The sequence below is a fragment of the Ptychodera flava genome, chromosome 5 (genome assembly GCF_041260155.1).
Source record: "Ptychodera flava strain L36383 chromosome 5, AS_Pfla_20210202, whole genome shotgun sequence".
NCBI lineage: Eukaryota > Metazoa > Hemichordata > Enteropneusta > Ptychoderidae > Ptychodera > Ptychodera flava.
In genome coordinates, this window is record NC_091932.1 from 5,409,321 (window position 1) to 5,423,154 (window position 13,834).

General features: G+C 39.4%; 1 long non-coding RNA gene across 2 annotated transcripts in view; it reads left to right on the forward strand.

Moving 5' to 3' along the window:
• The first annotated feature begins 9,070 nt into the window (after positions 1–9,070).
• LOC139132822 (uncharacterized) overlaps positions 9,071–13,834 on the forward strand; it is a 37,440-nt gene continuing 32,676 nt past the window's right edge. For both annotated transcript variants that reach the window (XR_011552452.1, XR_011552450.1), the window contains exon 1: positions 9,071–9,134. This is a non-coding gene — a long non-coding RNA (uncharacterized lncRNA). The remainder of the gene's footprint in view (positions 9,135–13,834) is intronic.

Consider the following 13,834-nt stretch of genomic DNA (forward strand, 5'->3'; position numbering starts at 1 on the left):
TCCACCATCGTAGTTTTGGAACGCTACGCTACAGTAAAATATTTGTAATCATGTCGTGAGCTTTACGCCTTTTTGCAGTGATTGATCAGATTCCTTTCTTCTTTTTGTTAAAACAGGAATAGGATATGGATGATACTTCCACCACATGTAGGAATAATATCTCTTTATATCAACAAACACTTCGCCCTGGCAAATTCCCTTGCCATGAGTGGGTCAGCCATTGGCATATTTATTTTTCCGCCACTGATGCAATATCTGATTGACAGCTATGGATGGAGAGGCGCTGTTATTATATTTTCTGCTATAAATGCACACATGGGGATCTCGGCTGCTTTGTATCGAACTCCAACAAAAGTAGAAAAACAAGCCATGACGTCAAGCGACATACTGAGTCAGAAGTTCAACAGTCGAATATTTGTAGAGATCAATGCGAAATATGGGACTTTTCTCTTTTTAGACAAAATCCTCCTCTCAACATTTACACTGGCTAACTTATTTGGCATCGGTGTCGGATACCAATCCCTACCAGCCCATCTGCTTGCGCGTGCTGATACTAAAAGCCTTGGCAGTCAAGACCAGCTTGCATTCCTCATTTCTTTCTTGGTGTGTTCTCTTAGTTGGCAGATGGGTACCTCTGTTGATTGGGCGCATTTCTAAAAATCGCATTACCAGTAGCACATTGTTTGGCGTTAGTGTCCTTCTAATGGGACTCACAAGTATGCTTAGCTCCTTGGCAACCACATATGCAACTTATGCAATTTTTGCTTGTTTCGTGGGCTTTTTATCTGGCTTTTGTTTCGTTGTGGAGAACAACGCACTGAAAGAAATTGCAGGACCTGAGAATTTAACTGCTTCTCTTGGATTTGCAGTACTGGCCATATCTATTGGCGGTATTATAGGTCCACCGACAGCAGGTGAGTTCAATATGATATCAACACTGTCAAATAATCAGTACAGTACTTTATCATTTGCTGAAATCTGGGGAAAGTACATTCCGTATCGAAGACGATGTTGTTGAGTACATACAAAAACTACAGTCTAAACAGATGTCATGAGACGTCGACAGTTTAACGGTCATAACGTTTGCCACAAAGCAATGATTTCAGGATAAGCTGTAATGCACTTATTTTCTAGATTAAAACCATAAAAACTTATTATAATAGAATTATTAATTATGTTAATTGTGTTAAGCAATTAGAGCAAGTAGAGCATACAACTTTCATGGTGTGGTTATGGCAATGTTCCTTTGTTCCAAGGTTACATATACGATGTCACAGGGGACTACAACCATTCATTTTACTTCTACGGCGCTTTCTTAATGCTGGGTGGACTTACTGCATTATTACCGGAACCATATCTTGCAAAGAGGAAGATTGCATCAAGGAATATGGAAGGCGATCACAATTCACAAGAAATGGCCAACGTCGATGCTTATGTATCCCGATCATGCTATGTAAACGCTGCAACACAAACTGGCGAGTCACAACGGAAGAAAGATAATGGATTTGGAACTCAGTTACATCTAGGAAATGAATAAACCAAAGATACTGACAATTTGTACAGAAGAGGTAGAGTGTGTGTTGAAATTCAAAGAGGAAGAGTGTGCGTTGCATTCATTGAAACCAAACGAGGAAATACATAGTTCATAAACAAGCTATGGTCTTGTATCAATTATCAAAATTTACATGTATTCATTGGACCAATAAAAAGACAAACATTTTGTTCGTTTAGGTGCATATATATATATATATATATATATATATATATATATATATATATATATATATATATATATAATATATATATATATATATAAATTGCTAGACGTGGAACTTGTCGTGATTACTCTAGAGACTGTTTCATGCGCTCGGCAATCGTCGGGAGTGATGTTGGCGGGCTCGTTGCTACCTATATATAGGGTCAGGTGTATATGCAAACGAGGCGGTTGTTCTGGCGCGTTCAAGTGTTAATGAGAAGGAATTGCTTCTGTGTCTACATTTCGAAAGAATTCTGTACGTTTGTTCATAGACCCTCGAGGGTCTATGGTTTGTTTAGCTGTGTTGACTTGTCTGAGTTGATAATGTGAAATTTCTCCGTGATGCAGAGGTTACAGCGTTTTGTCTTGGTTGAGTAAGCTGGGCTCTGTCATGATAGACCATGTGACGTTGTATTTTGTGTTGCTGTCCTTGAGGGTCCATATGTATTTTGAGAGTTCCTTGCTGTTCCTGTGTTTTGATGTTTTGAAAGTATATTTGTGATATGTATATTTTGTTTTGAAAGCCGAGTCCGTGAGTCCGATATAGTGCTTTGTATCATTGCTTGTATTTACGGTGGCTTTGTATACTACTGAGGGCGTGAGGCAGTTTCCGGACAATGGGCAATCGTCTTTTTTGCGGAAGTTACATGACTTGGTTGGTTTGTTGTCGTTGTGTAGGAGGTGGTTGTTATGGGCTCTGATTATACTGCTGCTGATTATACTGCTCAGACAAGTCAACACTGCTAAACAAACGTACAGAATTTCTTTCGAAATGTAGACACAGAAGCAAATTCCTTCTCATTAACACTTGAACGCGCTGCCAGACACAGCGACTGTCAGTTCTTGCAAGGACATGAATATTCATAAGGATAGTGACGTCAAAAGAAAAACTTAAACTGGGCTTAGTGATATTATACTAGTAGCTAGTAGACCTATATACGCGGTATGTTTTTATTTGTCATTTTACATTTTATTTGGCTATGGTACTTGTCATTTGTTTTTGATTGACGGATGCGTAGAGTTCTATAAAGTACCCGATCAGGCAGAAATCCGACCGGTCGCTTGCAAGAACGTCCAGACCCTGGGATTCGCGTCGTGTCTCTGAAGGGCGCGCGCGTGTTCCAACGGGGAAGAACGCGAATCGCAGGGTCTCTGCCAGACTAGGATTCAGTGAGTGGGTTCAGAAATCGATGACCACATGAAGAATTCAGCGAGTGGGTTCAGAATCGCTAACTGGTTGAATGTAAGTGAGTGGGTTCAGAAATCGCTGACCACGTGAATAATTCAGAGAGTGGGTTCAGAAATCGCTAAGTAGTTGAATGTAAGTGAGTGGGTTCAGAAATCGCTGACCACTTCAATGTAAGTGAGTGGGTTCAGAAATCGGTAACCACTTGAATAATTCAGTGAGTGGCAGTCGCTTTGTTTTTCTCGGTAGCAGTTACAACACGTTCACCCCACGACATATACGTAACAGCCTACCACTAACGCGACAGTCTGCAAAAGTTTATTTCTCAAATTTATACTTTTTTGATTTTGTATATGCCCACAGACTTTCAGCAGGTCTAGGTCACAATAGTTGAAAACCTAGAGTAGCCATAGAAACTAAACCGTGGTACCTCACCTTCAATTAGTAGCAATGGTAGCAATGTAAATATTCAGTTTTGCCTTGTTCCTCCTTGTCTAGTTCAGCTAATTAGCAAATGCGAACACGACCTACGAACAAAGAAATATGATAAATCATAGCAAGCACGACTAACGTTTGTAGGGAAAAGCAAAGTCCCCAATGCTAGTGTCAGAAAGAAACATAGTTCTTCGGACGACATGGGCTGGCATTTCTTCTTCTCGTGTGGATTGGTGATAATTCTCACTGGTTTATCCATACTTCCAATGGTTTATCCATACTTCTCACTGGTTTATCTCGTACTTCTCACTGGTTTATCCATACTTCTCACTGGTTTATCCATACTTCTCACTGGTTTATCCGTACTTCTCACTGGTTTATCCATACTTCTCACTGGTTTATCCATACTTCTCAATGGTTTATCCATACTTCTCACTGGTTTATCCGTACTTCTCACTGGTTTATCCATCCTTCTCACTGCTTTATCCGTATTTCTCACTGGTTTATCCATACTTCTCACTGGTTTATCCGTACTTCTCACTGTTTATCCATCCTTCTCACTGGTTTATCCATACTTCTCACTGGTTTATCCATACTTCCAACGGTTTATCCATACTTCCAATGGATTATCCGTACTTCTCACTGGTTTATCCATACTTCTCACTGGTTTATCCATACTTCTCAATGGTTTATATCCATACTTCTCAATGGTTTATCCGTACTTCTCACTGGTTTATCCGTCCTTCTCACTGGTTTATCCGTATTTCTCACTGGTTTATCCATACTTCTCACTGGTTTATCCATACTTCTCACTGGTTTATCCATACTTCTCACTGGTTTATCCAAACTTCCAATGGTTTATCCATACTTCCAATGGTTTATCCATACTTCTCACTGGTTTATCCATACTTCCAATGGTTTTATCCATCCTTCTCACTGGTTTATCCGTACTTCTCACTGGTTTATCCGTACTTCTCACTGGTTTATCCGTACTTCTCACTGGTTATCCATACTTCTCACTGGTTTATCCATACTTCTCAATGGTTTATCCATACTTCCAATGGTTTATCCGTACTTCTCACTGGTTTATCCGTACTTCTCACTGGTTTATCCATCCTTCTCACTGGTTTATCCATCCTTCTCACTGGTTTATCCATACTTCTCACTGGTTTATATCCGTACTTCTCACTGGTTTATCCATCTTCTCACTGGTTTATCCATACTTCTCACTGGTTTATCCATACTTCCAATGGTTTATCCGTACTTCTCACTGGTTATCCGTACTTCTCACTGGTTATACGTAATTCTCACTGGTTATCCATCCTTCTCACTGGTTTATCCATACGACAACTAAAAAACAACTCAGGTGAGTGTGTAAGCGTAAATATTTAATGTGATCAACCTACAAAATGAACTATTACTTGTATTGTGAACGCTCCACATATTGTGCAATTGAGAGATTCATACCTTTACACACCGTACTATCATAAAACACGGTTTTTTTTTACATTCTATACTCAGTTAAGCTTGACATGGCAAAGGCTCTATTCAAGAACAAGAATTAGGTTTTTGCACGTTGGCTTCATGTATTTTGCGTCAAATTTCATCAATCATAAAAGCATAAAAAGGCTTTACTCATTAAACCCTGCTAAGCAAAATACAACCGCGGCAAAGCAAGTGTATAGGTAACTGATTGTAATACAAACACTAACAGTAATTAATATGTAGTCTAACTGCGCCTTGTTTATCTATACTTTGTCGCTGTCAGTAAGAAATCTCAGCAGGGTGGCGTTAAATGGTACTGTCTTCAGGAAGTCCATGCCAAGTTGATTTCTTATATTTATGTTTGGCAAGGAGACTTCTCATATCTAAACCAAGCACCCCGTGGTTTATTAGCTCTTTATCAGTAAAATAAAGGTGCCGCTTCTATACTTTAAGGTTTTCCAGTACTTGTTGCTATTGTAGTTTCTGTTTGTATTACAATCAGTTATCTATGCACTTGCTTTGCCGCGGTTGTACTATCAAAGGTTGTGGCTTAGTCCCTCCCAGAAGTGTACTTTGTGTGTGATCAAACATTATGACTGTCGCAGATCATGGTTTGAGAGATCGCTTACAGATAATGTTTCGCAGAGTTTTCTAATTTACAGTATTGTCTTTGTTTAGTTATTTCAATTAACAGTATATTTAGCCTTTTCATCTTGGTAACCTTGACCGTATGTTGTGAATATGAACGCTGTATGCTCGTTTCTGAGAAGAGCTCCACAAATTAGGAATGTGGGGCTAATAAAGTTATGTTTGTGATGACATTTTTGTTATTTTGTCCAGTCGAAATTAGATTAGTTGGTGGCAATACACTATTTGAAGGTAGAGTTGAAGTAAGACAAAATGGAAGCACGACATGGATATCGATGTGTACGGATGACGAGAAAGGCTGGAACCTCACAGTAGCTAGAGCTGCTTGCAAACAACTAGGTATGTAGTTATCAAACAGACTTAACCTTACAGTAAGTAACGGGGCTTTACTTGTAATAAGCTTACTTGAGGTACAGAAAGAGTGCATTTTGATATAGTAAATAAATGAGACCCATTGCGAAAATAGTTCCTTCGTGGCATAAACGAAGACGTTGTTATAGTATTACCTGAAAATGTACAGATAAAATGGCCGCGAATACAGTGAGCGTACACGGAAACACTTTCAAGGAATCACCGTTGTGGAATTCGAATCAGTAATTCTGTGACAACATTATTCGTCATGCCAAAGTAAATGTAAAACCTGTAGCCGAACAGGGTGCCTAATTTCTGCGATCATCGCCGAAAGAGACGCCTTACTATAAGTCAAGCTGTGACTTCCTCAACAGAATAACAATGATCGCTGAAGATGTGAAGTGAAGTGAAGTGAATTTTATTTCACCAAGAAATATAGACAAAATGTAAACATGTGCGAAAGAGAAGACAAGAATAGGCTTAAATCTGGTGAGGGTCACAGAAATAGTTCTCGGGGAACTATAGTCCGTGACCCTAACAAAAAATGTACAGACAGATAGGTATACGTAACTGTGTCGGATGACAAATTTGTATGTACAGGGTGAAAACGTAAAACATTTACTGTGCAAAAGGAGACAACTGAAGAAAAATCTCAGGCTCTTTACATGTTTACAATAAAGGTATAAAAATATCATTTTCAAGAAAATCGTACAGATCAATGGTCTAGAAGGTAAGCTTTCAGCGGTTTTTTAAATACATTCCTACTTGAAATACTTTTGATATCGCATGGGAGCGAATTCCAGTGGTAGGTAGCTGCGTATTTTATGCCATGTTTACTTGTGCAAGATTTACTCTAGGTACATAAAATTGTCTTGTTTGGATACCATCGTTCAATCGTTTGTCATCAAGTGATAGACCCGTAGAATTGCTAAATCCTTATGTTTGATGGCGTCTTAAAAGCAGCACACGCGCAGAATCATACTGTTAGACTGACGAGCAACACTCCCCTGCTCTCTCTCTCTCCTCTCTCTCTCTCTCTCTCTCTCTCTCTCTCTCTCTCTCTCTCTCTCCTTAAGAGCCATTCCCCTGCGCTCTCTCTCTCTCTCTCTCTCTCTCTCTCTCTCTCTCCTCTCTCTCTCTCTCTCTCTCTCTCTCTCTCTCTCTCTCTCTCTCTCTCCTTAAGAGCCAGTTTGCAGTCGATCCTGAGCTGAACACCATCAAGTACATCGAGTGGCCGCGGAGAGGGCGCCGACAAAGATAGGGAGAAATTTTGGCAAAAAATTGGATAGGGCTTTGCCCAGGAAGAGAGAGGCAGACTTGGCCAAACGTAAGATTAAACCACGTTGTTGGTGTGATTTAGTCACAAGGCGGCGTCAATTTTGATTTGCATAGATCGATTGTGTCAAAAAATAAGGAGGAGGCGTGTTTATGTGGAACTTAATGCTGACATTGCGGATGATGATATACCATTAATTCAGAATGTTGGACAAGAAGCACCTCCTAATGACTCCTAATGACTATGCATGTAGTGCATTTACCATATCTTTACTTTGAAACACATTATATATCTGTTAGCTGTAAAAAGTATTACCGGTTAAATGCAAGGATACTTCTCTGTGTTAACCTCGTAAAATCTGGGGTATTGTCGTAAAACTGTAGGGGAAAGGGTAAATGTCCATTCCCAGGGGCGGGGTCGGGGATGGAGAAGTCTGGGTCTCTGAGTCTGCACTGGTTTCTTGCTGCTATTGCTATTTTTGTTAATATGTTTGACTATGATACATACTGGCAATAAATATTTCTGCTACCAACCTTTGGTGGCTTGGTCTTGTTTAAGCACCGGTTTTGGAAAGATTTCTTTTTTCTCCTGCACATGTATTTGTTCTTTGACAGTCTAGATCTTACGCGAAGTTTTATCACAGTGTTGCATCTATTATCCGATGCGTTTGATTGGTGTAATCCTCAAAAGCAAGCAAGGGTAAGTTACTTCTGTGGACGCTGTCACCAGATTATCACCGAATTAATTTTGACAAAGCTAACAACGAAGGCACCAGTAAGGGTGTAACACAACACCTACAGGGTAGAAGGCAGCAATAAACAGGTCTGACGGTGATATATCGCCCCCTCCCCGAAGATCACTCACATCAAAACCATTGTTTGCTTCTGTTAATTGTCTGTCCCCGCTGCGACCTATGGAGGTGTGTAGAGTTCGTATAATATTGCCAATAAAGCATTGCGGAGAAGTTGACTAAAAGGGTTGTTCGACGTGTATTTCATATCGATGTTACTTTTTGCGACTGCATTCATGCGAGAATGCCGGTATGCGTACAATCCTGAAACGAAGATTATGACATTTTCCAAATCTTATTGTATATAACTTTCAAGTTGAATGACAAGAGAAAGTGACATAGAAATATATCATGACTGAGTGACCTATTGATTATTGATTGTAGCAGATGTATATATATATATATATATATATATAGTATATATAGAGAGAGAGAGAGAGAGAGAGAGAGAGAGAGAGAGAGAGAGAGAGAGAGAGAGAGAGAGAGAGAGTATTGCCTTAATACTTGCGTTTATGCCCGAGAGCAGGTGACGATATACCCGACGCCAGGAGGGCAAATGTCTCCTGCTGCGAGAGCACATAAATCCATGTATTCAGGCAATAATATTTTTATTACATGGCGCTTCACAGTTAACGCTATATGACATTTAATACGTGCAGGGCATCTGAATACCAACGAAAGTTAACATAGCAGTACACGCATGGATACTTTAATCTATTCTTTTAAAACGTCAAGGGCTTCACCGGACCTCTGTGTGTGTGTTAATCGCTTGACTGTGAGAGGGCAAACACATCACTAACACGAAAAATGTGTGATTCAAATAAGCTTACACGGTGTCATTGTAGGGTGCTTGCAAAATGAGGGTTTTCGATCTGCTTTGCTTCAAAACGGAGGGCCTCGTCACACCTAGTTACAATTGCCGCTACGTTAACTTTTCGTAATTGAGTTCAATAGATAGTACATATGTAGTCGCGGTCCCTGTACAGACACCGTGTGGAGGAGGTTGAAACAGCACGTCACGGTGAATCTGAAACCGAATCAGAATCCCACTTCCACAACCCTACCACGTTTGGTGATGGCGCTGTTCATAATGGTAGCCACCATCGTAATGCACGTGTTGTCCGCTACATGATCGTGTAAACAGTAAAGTACATTAACACTGGACGGGAAACAAGCCGAAGGATCTGTTGCCACTCACAAACAGCAGGTACGTGTTGTTGTGATCACAGTCACCTGTTTTCTAAAATTCCGGTCTGCGCCTACGCGCCCCGTAGACGTGTGTACATATACATATGCCAAAACGTGACTGTTGTGACGGTTCACTTGCAAGTTGCATTGAGTCGAATGCCTGCCTAGCGCCTGTGGCTGCAATAATTGTAGCCCTTGGGCCTTTGTTTGCCGTTTTGGCTGTTCAGCCCCTACGGCCCGGGGCTGAACGGCCAACATGGCAAATAAAGGCCCGTGCAGCTAGTTCTAGAGGTTTTGCTTGGGTACAGATTTTACCGAACGACCTGCAGACCAAGGCACAGTACTGCAGTACTGCAGCTGGTAGTACTGACATGTAACATGTTACTTGTCGATCTGAAGCTCTTCCTCCCCACATTTGTGACAGCGAGATAATACCACCAGTTGGAGAGATACCTATGAGGAACTTCGTTTTGTTGTGGTGCTTGTAATTGGAGTAAGTCTGCTCCCTTACCAAATTCTGGTACAATAAAAACATACCCGAGGTATACTTTTTCAGACCAAGTAGGTACATGTTTGGTATACCAGAGGTATACCTTTGGTTTAAAAAAGAGCCTACCTCGGGTAGTCCAGATTTGGACACTTTTGCCAAAAATAGGTATACCTTAGATATACCTATTTTGGCAAAAGTGTCCAAATCTGGACTACCTGAGGTAGGCTCTTTTTTAAACCACAGGTATACCTCAGGTATACCAAATGGGTACAATGTAGGTATACCTGCAATTGTCCAGATTTGGACACGTGCGTCCCAAAATAGGTATACCAGAAATATACCTTACCAAAACAAATAGGCATAATTTAGGTATTATACCTGCAATGTACCTATTTTGTTTACATAGTTGTTCAGACGATCTGAACTATGTAAACAAAATAGGTAAATTTCAGGTATTTACCTAAATTATACCCTTTTGTTTTTGTAAGGTTTACTTCTGGTATTACCTACTTTGGTATGCAAGTGTCCTGAGATGGATCGGATCTGACTCTTTACCAGAAAAACCAGAGATGCTGAAAACCAAAGAAACAACATACTCAGGTGACAGCAAAAATTATGCATTGTACCATAAGTTTCAACATTTTTTCTCTTCTCTTACAATAATAAATTCAGTTCAGATGAGAATCAGAATGAGAAGCTGACAAATTTAACAGATTGTTGACAGCACAAGATATGTTTATCCGACTAAGCTTTGAAATACCAGCATCACAAGAAACCATGCTATTAGCAAATAAAGGTATTATTAAAAAGACAACAGAGAAAAAAGGTTAAATTCAATTTGTGGTATGATTTATTTTATATATGCCATATGCTCATGCAACCTAAAAAAATAAGTGTCTTCAAAAGACACTCATTTGACATATGAAGTTTCATGTAACACTTATATTACTGTCAAAGGCTGTGATTTGGCTTTCTTGCTCTCTGTATTTCTTGTCCGTTTACAGTACCAGCACTGCATTCTGAAAAATACAAATCATTGAGGATAGAGTGTAACGTAGTCTTTCTTGTTTGACCAAAACCTGTGAACATTGTAATTTGATGAAAGAAATCTGTAATTATTTGAAAATGAGACAAAAGCAAGTTGGAAAATTGAAGCGAAGAAACCAAATGCATAAATAATTATGATCATTTATAAATAATGATTAAAATGGACAGCCAACAACTCGCAGTATGCCGTTTACAAGGAGCTAGAAACAGAGGAGCACCATGTTTACATACACGATGGCGACAATGTACAGCTGTTGTGAAACAAATGAATTCTGTATGAATCCGTACTCAACAAAACGCATCTGTAGTTTAACATAGCAATACAAGGGTTACAGAACATAATAGCGATGTGTAAATAGACAGCACATTGACTGACATTCTCATCGGCTGGCAGGATAAACGCTGGACGGTTCCCGTTTGCAGCGGGGTCTCTCCGAGTCTCCGTATGAGAAAATATAGTCGGAATTTTTACTGCTTTTCGCGTCCACAAATTTTGAACTTTGTCTGTCCCTGATACCGTATACACGTTTTTGCGACACTGTGATATCATTTGGGTGGTAATTCCATAGAAAGATCGCCAAATTGTCCATCAGATAACTCCCTGATCACAAATACACAGCCGACAACACTAAATCTAAATTCGCGCCGATTGAGCCTCTTGACATTCACGGAAGTGCTATCTATAAATCATTACGCGATCGATAAAATAGTTCCATTTTTAAACGCATGGACTTGACTCTACATCTGCACAAATCTGTTATGTTTCACATTAAATATAGCAATCAATTTATTACATGAATAAAATGGTTGATTTGAATGATAGAAAGACTATGAAGAGAGTAAAATTCTTTCTGCACGAAGAATCAATATCAATGCGCGAAGTGAACTTGATGAACCCGTGACCTGAGACTGTGAGTACACATGATGCTGCTGGCACAGCTGGGCCGGCAAAACAAAACGCGTTGGACATTGGCAAAGTAGCATACTGGATTTTCGTTTAGCAGCTCGGGATGCAGTATCCTAAACCTCAAATGTGTGATCGGCAATAGCTCTGATGCTGAAAACATAGATAAAAGCCTTCATCAGATGGCTAGATTTTGTTAGGGACATCGCTGCAGGGAGACAGCAGACTACATGTACATGAAGGGCATCCTAAAACGACTGTACAGATCTTTTGCTCAGAGTTGTAATACGACCGCACTCACATGCTGTGCTTGAAGGTAACGGGTCCTTGCTTTAGACATTGAATGCATTGACATTAACTTGTCTGTTTCTTAAATGAAAAGTTCTCGTCTGTCGACATTTGTAAGGTACAAATTTGCGGTATTGATTAAAAGTCCACGACCTGTCCTTGCTGCTCATTTACAAAGAGATGTACGTACAGATAAACGTAATTTAACAACTTTTCGTTTGAAACTGCATTATAATTTTGGTGTGAAAATATTATGAGAAACTACAGGGCTAGACTTGCAAGACAGACAAGTCCCTGTTTTATAATTTGTTTTCCGAAAAATTCTGCTGTTGATCAAACCATGATTTACCCAATCAAATTAAATGACACAGTTAATGTCACTACACATGCAATACCCATCCTAAAATAGCAATGTTGCTGAGTTGTATCGATTTTAGGAGCAGATTTGTGTTTACAATTAATTAATAATAGGTTCATTGGGATTTTAAAATAAATGAATATAAATGAAAGATAAATTTTGCATTGCTTGAATATGACCGGTCACACACTGTACTGCCTGGTAATGAAATACAGTTACTTCATATTTGCAGCAATAATAAAGGAATCAGTCAAACAGGCAGAGACATTTCAGGTATCACAAGAGTTATCATCGACATGCACTAGTACAAGCAGACATGCATGGCAAAAAAAAATATAAGTCATGGATTGGTATATTTCTGGTATACCAGTCTTCAACTTGACCATACATAGTAGAAGAGGTACATAATAGGTACTACCTGTTTCCTACCTAAAATAAACTGGTACATGTTAGGTATACCTGAGTTATACCTGATTACTGAGGTACAGCTTTGGTACACTGTATCAAAAATCGACCTTGAAAATAGGTACTCATCTGGTATACCAGGAGTATACCAGAAGTGATTTGGTATACCCTGGTATACCAAAGAGATACCTAAGCTATACCTTTTGTGGCGAGAATTTGGTAAGGGCTGCTGCCTGGCCAAAACATCATTGGGGCGCTCGATGTAGATTTCAGTGGAATCTATAATCACCCTTGTTTTGGGATACTTCTCCTTACCGGAAGTTGGCATGGTCAAAATTACCTGTAAAAATGAAAAAAATGTATTACATGCATGTACGTGTATGAATGCTTGCAACTGAGAAGTAAGTTGTTCATGTATTAATCATTTTACAAGTAAGTGCATCAATAATATATAAACAAGGTTATCGTGTACATTCTACTGTGTACTAGTACCAGAAAGCAACTTGAACTCCAAATATTTATCTGATTTCCCTGTGACTTAGTATAGGAATTTCTTCAAACTTCTGACCAATCCAGCAGACAAACAAACATTACCTTCTCCTTTGAAGGCCTCACAATCAGCTTCTTCAAACAATTCGACACGTTGTTGAGTGGAATCCACCAATTGACTATCAGTCTTGCTAACGTTGAACCGCAACTCTGAATTGATCAGCCAAATCTTCATCTACATGTAGTAGCTCAAATCTAATTTTCATCATGACGAGTAGGAATTCATCTTCAAGAGACAGCTTGCGCGTACAGCCAGGTTTTTCCCCTCTTTTGTACCATGGGTTTTTTACCTTTGATGACTGTGTGTTCATTGTTCATTTACTTGCCTTTGGTTTGATGAATTTCTCAAAGATCACATGGAATGCTTTGTATGATGGAAATCCAGTGAAGAAATTAACTTTCTTGTCACTGTACTTATATCACTGACAGAACATTTTGGTCTCCGTCTGTTCAAAGTTTGTAGTTTTGCAACTTTACTTCTAAGTGCCTTGATTTTTCTCTTCAATTCTGGATGATGTTATTTTCACTGCTGTACGATGTTTGATATGATGCTATCATCCAGCCTGCTATCATCTCAGTGATTTCCTACCTCAGTATTACTGAGGTTGCCATGAATTTCAGTTCCCTCTGCGGTGAAATTGTATGTGTGATCACTTTGCATGAACTGGATGTCTTCCA